Source organism: Alexandromys fortis, unplaced genomic scaffold, assembly GCF_014885135.2.
Source record: "Alexandromys fortis isolate MF-2015 unplaced genomic scaffold, M_Fortis_MF-2015_v1.1 scaffold_234, whole genome shotgun sequence".
Classification (NCBI taxonomy): Eukaryota; Metazoa; Chordata; class Mammalia; order Rodentia; family Cricetidae; genus Alexandromys; species Alexandromys fortis.
In genome coordinates this window covers 1,261,888-1,269,703 of record NW_026068113.1, presented here as the reverse complement: position 1 = coordinate 1,269,703, position 7,816 = coordinate 1,261,888, and the positions used below count along the sequence as shown (strand labels likewise).

Genomic DNA, 7,816 nt, shown 5'->3' with positions numbered 1-7,816 from the left:
GTGAGAAGGGGAGGTTGGGGGGAACTTGGGAAATGGGATGTTTGGGATAAAGGAAGGTTGGATAGGGGAGCAGGGAAGAACACATCTTAATTAAGGGAGCCATCTTAGGGTTGGCAAGAGATTTGGTGCTCCCAGGTGCCCAGGGCGATGTCCCCAGCTAGTTCCTGGGGCAGCTGAGGACAGAGAACCTGAAATGACCCTATCCTATAGCCATACTGATTAATATCTTGCATATCACCATAGAACCTTCATCTGGAGATGGATGGAGATAGAGACAGAGACCCACACTGGAGCACCGGACTGAGCTCCCAATGTCCCAAGGAGGAGCAGAAGGAGGGAAAATATGAGCAAAGAAGTCAGGACCATGAGGGGTGCACCCACCCACGGAGACAGTGGGGCTGATCTATTGTGAGCTCACCAAGGCCAGCTGGACTGCGACTGAAAAACCATGGGATAAAACCGGACTTTCTGAATATGGCGGACAATGAGGGCTGCTGAGAAGCCAAGGACAATGCCACTGGGTTTTGATCCTACTTCATGTTCTGGCTTTGTGGGAGCCTAGCCAGTTTGGATGTTCACCTTCCTAGACCAGGATGGAGTGGGGAGGACTTTGGTCTTTCCACAGGGCAGGGAACCCTGACTGCCCTTCAGATTGGAGAGGGAGGGGGAGAGGAGTGGGGGGAGGGGGAGAGCAGAGGGAGGAGGGGGAGGGAAAAGGGAGGTGGCGAGGGCAATGGGAGGCGGGGAAGAGGCGGAATTTTTTTTTCTTTCAATAAAAAATTATATTAAAAAAAACAGAAGTCTGAACTTTTTACACTTTTAGATAGCAGTTAAAAGATAGACTTACAATGAAACTTAAAATAATAGCGACACCAATTTCTTCATGATTTCCAGATAATTATGAATTATAATTTAGAGGAATCATTGACAAAGATGATCACTTCTATGGAAAATTGTTCCTTGATATTCAGTTCTTTTTATTTTTCTGAGACAGTTTTAATTCTTCTTAAATTTTTGTAAAACTGAGCTTCCAAATGTGTTAATTAACATGTATACAGTGACTGCATTTTAACAGAAATTCTGTGGTATTTTATTAATGCATCTAGATGTATAGACAATTTTTCATATGCACAGATATTTTGAATCCCAATTATCTAGTAGCTTTTAAAGTTATTTTTAGAAAGCAGAGTTGAATTTTGGGTGACTTGCAACTTTGCTCCACGATCATTTCTTACATCTCTTAATCCTACAATGAGAGAATTAATCCACTATACAAATATAATGAATTAATTAAACAAAACAAGCATGGAATCAAAGAGAAGGATCAGCAATTCAGAGTACTGAATGCTCATGCATGAGAACTTAGGTTCTGTTCTCAGTATCCACATTGTTGCTCACAAACATCTATGACTCCATTTTTAGGGGCTCCAACACAACACTTTCAACACATTGACAAAATATTCACACATATTAATCAGAGTGTAATCCAAAACATCAACATATCTTCATATTTTCTCATGGTACTGCAAAAACTTCTGGAAGAAATAGAATTTCATTAGTTGTCTAGTATAGTCGGGCTTATGCTTTCATAGGTTACTGGGCTTTGCATAAGCTGGAACCAGATGAAAATCTTGTGTGCATATATCCACAGTTGGTGTCTAAAGTAGTTCTTGTCAACCACAACCACATTGCACAGGAATTAACAACCCTCATACCCACTAGAATGTATCTTGGGATTCATGATATATTCAGAAGCATATGATCCAAATGTCAAGTTGGATATTTAGTATCAATAAAAGAAAAATATTAACGTAGACAAGAGCATGTGGCAGCCAACTGCTTATCTGAGGATACATACTCATGAAGCTTTGTAGATGATGAACAGAAGCAGATTAAGGTGACCAAGCACAGCCATTGAACCATTCTTGGTTTCTACGAATCACATTTCATGGTAGGAAAAATGACTCCATGTCTTTGGCACTGCAAAGTTGCTCTCTGCTACTAAATTTATGTATTTTTCCATGACATTTTCAATCTTCCAAGGTGACAGTGATTCTGTCACTTTTCTCAGGAGATGAGTCTGTCATCAAATGCTGCTGGCAGGATGTTGCTGAGTATCATCTTACTGTTTCCATTATTTTTATCCCATTGCTACTAGTTGCCCCTGCTATGCTTTTCTAAATACTGTAATTTTACTAGCATATGTTTTTATTTCTTTCAAATATTCACAGGCTATCATTACTTCCCCCTGTATTTGTCCCTAAGCACTTTTAATCTTCCCCTCTAAGTAAGCCTCTCCATCATTTCCCCCCTTCTAAAGGCACAGTTGAGCATAAGAGTTCCCTTCATTTTTCTTCATTGTACAGGGAAAATATGGTCCATTTATAAAGGCTTCTCAGGAGATAAATCACCTAGACCCAGAGAACCGGGAGGCTTTTGACAATGCATTATTTCGTCTGCTGCTGATGTTTGAATTTGGGTGCTGTTCTCACGAAGTTGGCCCCAGTGGTTCATTTGACTCAGCTTATCTTACACAACTTCCATTGGCTGGCTTTGTTGATGCTCACCACCATATTTCTCTGATCTGAATAAGTTGCAGTGAAGTCAGAAAGATCCTTGTGAATAGCACCAGAAAAGGCATGAGATGTGTCACTAATGAGAAGGGAAAGTTTATTCGGCAGTACTGAGCTCAGTTTCAATTATCCAACTGTTTACCAGACAGCCCTGGCCAACAGTTATCTATAAAGCATTTTCTGCATCTGGGAGTCATCTATGATTTCTCCTCTCAATTGGAAAGCTCTGATACATCCTATGGATGCTGATAAGCTAATGCTTTTCATGCTCTCTGAGCTAGAAGAGATCATTACTGCTCAACTCACCAATTCAAATTAGATTCTGGAGCTAGCTGCATGTGTTATCAAGATGCTACATAACTCCCCTGTGGTGGTGAACTGGAGAGCGTCCATCTGTAAATGAACATCTCCTCCACCTCCCTATTTTACACAGTTGAGTTGAGGTGGTGGATCAGGTATCCGTACAATGATTTCCCGGAGTTAGCTTACAACCCACAACGTAGCAAAGGCCCTTAGAAAAGGCTACACTTCAAAGCTCAAGCCAAATATGCCTAAGAAGAAAGCACAGCTTTCCAAAATGAAAGGAAATGGAATCCTCTTAAGAAAACAATAAAAACACTTTCCCCCATCTTCATCCAGTCTTGAACATACTCTACTATTCTTGAGGACCGTGTAATTCTTTGCTCTGTGTTCTTAATACTGTCTGATTTTTAGTGTTGTTCCTGCCCTTGTTCTAGTTGACTCATTTACTTTGTTTGATTTCCATTTATTTCTCTGCAGTTGTGCCCTATAATAATTTAAGCAAATGACTGTCTTGTTAACATTTTTCCACTGTCATTCTATATTAGGTTCATCAATTAGTTCCGTGTGCATAATTCTCAAATCTTCACTTTATCTACAGGCTTCAGGTAAATATATCTGATGACTTGCTGGAAATAACATGAGGTACTCAAGACATCCTAATTGTAGAATAATTCTGACTAAATTAAGAAGACTATTTATTTATTTATTTATTTATTTATTTATTATTTATTTATTTAAGATTTCTGTCTCTTCCCCGACACCGCCTCCCATATCCCTCCCCCTCCCCCAATCAACTCCCCCTCTCTCATCAGCCCGAAGAGCAGACCAGGTTCCCTGCCCTGTGGGGAGTTATAATTTCTTCATGTTTGTTTAATGGTTCCATCTTTCTGATGTCATTTATTCTAAAATTCAGTATCATTTTTGAATGCTTCTAATTTTCTTGCTTTTCTTTCTTCCTTAATATGGAAATTTATTGTGCAGTAGTACTGACTTCTAAAGGAACAATCTTTAATACATTCTTAAAAAGTCTTTTCAGATTTTCAGTAGAGGGAACTGGAGAGATGGCACAGAAGTTAAGAGTGCTTACTGCTCTTGCAGAGGACCTGAATTCAGTTTGCAGTACCCAATCATGCAGCTCAGCACTGCCTATAATTCCAGGACCAGGGGATCTGATGTCCTCCTGCTTCTTCCAGCACTTGCATACATATGGTGCAAATAAATGCATCCAGTCCCACACACATAAATACAAATAAAAAATAAATCTTTATAAACATATTCCTTATATTAAATGTGTTACACAGTTCTGAATCTAAAATATATTTAACTTCGGGTACTATTTAATATTTTTAATGTAATTAAAATATAATTATGCCATTTACCCTCCCTTACCCCAAACTTCTCCCATGTTTCCTCCCTCTTAAATTCATAACTTCTTATATTTAGTATCATAATATAGGTTATAGGGTAGATTGCATAGTATTTACCAAACTTATAGACAAGGAATCCCCATTGAAAAACAGCAAATGATGTTTGGAACATATGGCATGATGATAGATTTATCTCCCTAAAATATTTACTTCATAAAATACAATAACAGTGAAGTTTCTTTATGGAATTTACATTCTGAAATGTAACTTTCCCAGCTGTTACATTAGTAGGCTTGTTTGCTTTTGTCTTTGCATAGACACAAATGTGCCAGTGTGGACTCAGTAGCATGCTATCTTCCCCTGTTAATTCAACACTGTCTGTGTTCATATGATCTCAAAATGTATAGGTCAGTTGTTCAATAAAATTCAAAGTGATTGCATGATTTTCCAAGCATTCCAGCTAGTAGGAAATTGAATAGAACATCCTTAACAATAAAAGGTTTAAATTTAAGGATTGCAATAACAAATAATATCCTGATGAAGAAATATTTGAGGAAACTCACTTGAATCAGAACTGAAAAAAAGACTTCACACAACTCAGTTCAATCAACTTTGTACCAGATGCTAGAGGGGAATCGGACCTAATTTCCTTGGGATCTTCAGATACTATCGGCACCCCACTGGGAATATGCCTATGATAGACCCCCTGTGGCCTTTGGACTGCAGAAAATGTTAAACCCCAAAACTACAGCAGCTCACTATCTCCTTATCTAGACAGCAATACTTCTGGACTCCCTGATGCTATTTGAAGAGGTAAACAGCCTGTGTGTATTTGGGAGGCAATATCCCTGAGTGTTCTGACTGGAAAAGAATAACAGTGGCCTAGAAAGTTAGAAACCAAAAACATCAGTCTGCTAAACTTCATTTCCAGCTCACTCAGGGAATGTATTTAAGGTGTCTTTCCAGCAACATCCTCCACTTCCTCGGAATGAATAAGAATAGACCCTAGTTCTTCCATGTGGCTTCTGAGTTTCTTCAGAGACTCCTTTCCAGCACCAGAAACAACATGGCAGAGAATAAGAGATTGAGTAGTTGTTATTCCCAAAGATGGGAAGAGAAAGACAAACCCAAATCACTATTATTAGATCAAGCAGTTAAGTAAAGCAAACTTTTTTCATTTGTGCACATAGACTGCCTCCCCCTAAGGCAGGGTTAAAGAGTTCAGCATTGGATATAGAGAAGATAAGATTTTATAGCTCAATGTTAGAAGATTTAAAAACAAAGGATTTGGGAGGCAAGTACGTGGGATTACAGAAGCTGAATATAGCAAGATGGTTATAACAGGTGGTTATAATAATTCTTGAAATAAAGGCAAGGTTGCAAGATGGTCATAACAACCACCTGAAACAATGGAATGGTTACAAGGTGGTCATAATAGCTTTGGGGAAAAAAAAGTAGATGATTGCTATTTCCTGGAAGAAGCAGTACAGAACCATTTATAGTTAAGGTTTCAAGTGGAACATCACCCAGTCTTTGAAGAACAAATATTTAATCATGAGCAGTAACGAAACTAGTTTATCTTTATTATAAGAGACTTGCCAAGCCCAAGATGGAGGCAGGTTGATTCACCAGTATTCAACCATAAGTAAAACATCCGTACCACAGTTCCTCCTTAAAAGCTTCTGAGAATATCATGCAAGAGGGGCTATAGGATTCTAAGAGCCTTTGTGGTGAAGGACTACAATGAAACAATGTTTTTAAGACACAACAGGACAGTCATACATATGAACTCATAGCTATTCAGACAGCATACACAAAACTTGTAAGCACTCAACCCATACAAAATCCCAGCATAGAAAGCTGAAGTATGTGTCTCACATCTAGCTGAGCATCTACTGACATTTGATAGCTGACGGTAAAAGGAAAGTGAGCTTTCTTTAATCATGTAGTCAACCTTGGTAGTCAACCCTACTCCGGCAAATAGTATACCACACAAATTTCCCTTGATGGGGGGACAGGAATTAAACTCAATACTAGGTAGATAAGGGGATAAAGGTATAGAGGGTAGGTCTGGAAAGAATTGGGAGAGGAATGAACATGATCAAAATACATCACATGAAATTATCAAAAAATTAATAAAAATACTGTGCTTTGAAAATACAAAAATTATAGTATTGACTAGCATATGTAAATTAAACACTTCCATATTTACAAATTATGGGCTAGTCAATCTTGGCAACTCCACCAGCATCCATTCCTTACAACTCTTAAAAGATTATAGTAATATTTCCTAGTGTGACCTCCTGTGGCTTTTATAACCTTTTCAATATCAAACTCCAGGAAGCTGATACCAATTATGTTGCCATGCAAAAGGAAAACTACTCATTACTCTATGTAAGGAATTTTTCAGTTAACAAATTTGATTCCAACATTCTGAATTGATGATTGAAGACAAAAAAGAATAGACACTACTTATTAATTGGTCCTTATAATAAAGCCAACTGGGAATTTAATTCTCTCTTTCTCTAACTATTGACTAATAGTACCATAAGCTAATTAAATTCAAATGTCTAGAGAAAAGCATTAGTTTTAAAGTTTCCTAGGAGATAAGATATTCAACCAAACCTGGCAACCACTGTGCCTGAAAAGGAATGCATCACTGACTTTCTTGGCACAAAGACACTAATTATATACCAGGCTCCCAAGTTGCTGACATTACCAGATCACTGATTCTTACACCCAGTCAGATTAAACAGTCAAATGATTTCCAGGCATGGTATAATTCACAAGTGTTCCCTGATTTAGATGCTGACAAAAACTGAGAATTAATTACTATATGACAATCCCAATTTTGTTGTGTTCTTGATTCTTTAAGTATTTCAGTTTATATTAAATAATCTAGGACAACAAAGAGCTTTTGAAATTTTTAAGTAACATGCAGAGAAATGTAGGCATTTCATTTCTTTTTCAACTTACTTGAAATGTTGACATTATTGGAAAAAGCCACCCAAACAAAAAACACTGCAGATAATAAAAATGCCCCCATTATAAAGGAATTTATCACATCAAAGTTAATGATTTTACCGCCAGTAACAATGCCACTCTTTGGTTGTCAAGTTAACTCAATTTCAATTTAACTGAAGCACTCTATCATCCCATCAGAGTCTCAGACAGAGATGAATTAAGGTGATTCACAGGCTGAGCATACTATGTGCCCTGGATATGAATTTAACAACAGCTCTCACATTCTCCTTCTCCCAGATTCTTTCCCTGTTCTCTCTTCCCTTCCTTTCTCACTTCTTCTTTCTTTTCAATTATACTTTCTTATTGCAACAGCGTTTTTCAAATGATCTTATTTCATGTCTAAGAAGTTAATTGTTTATATACTATGAAAGGAAAAGGATTGGGCTCAAGGGTATTCTGAAAGAGTTTTCTCATACCTAGGGATCATCTGGTTAGTCTCTGAGCCTTCTCATCGATGTCACCACTGTTAGCAATGCTACCATGAACTTTTTAAAATCATTGCAACGTTATAAAGCTTTCAGAGTCAATATGCAAGAGCAATTTATTATC

At 37.7% G+C, this 7,816-nt stretch overlaps 1 long non-coding RNA gene across 1 annotated transcript in view; it reads left to right on the top strand.

The window, feature by feature from the left end:
• Positions 1 to 522, top strand: part of LOC126490072 (uncharacterized) — a 27,847-nt gene extending 27,325 nt beyond the window's left edge. The window contains exon 3 of the long non-coding RNA XR_007589098.1: positions 508 to 522. This is a non-coding gene — a long non-coding RNA (uncharacterized lncRNA). The remainder of the gene's footprint in view (positions 1 to 507) is intronic.
• The last annotated feature ends 7,294 nt before the right edge of the window (positions 523 to 7,816 follow it).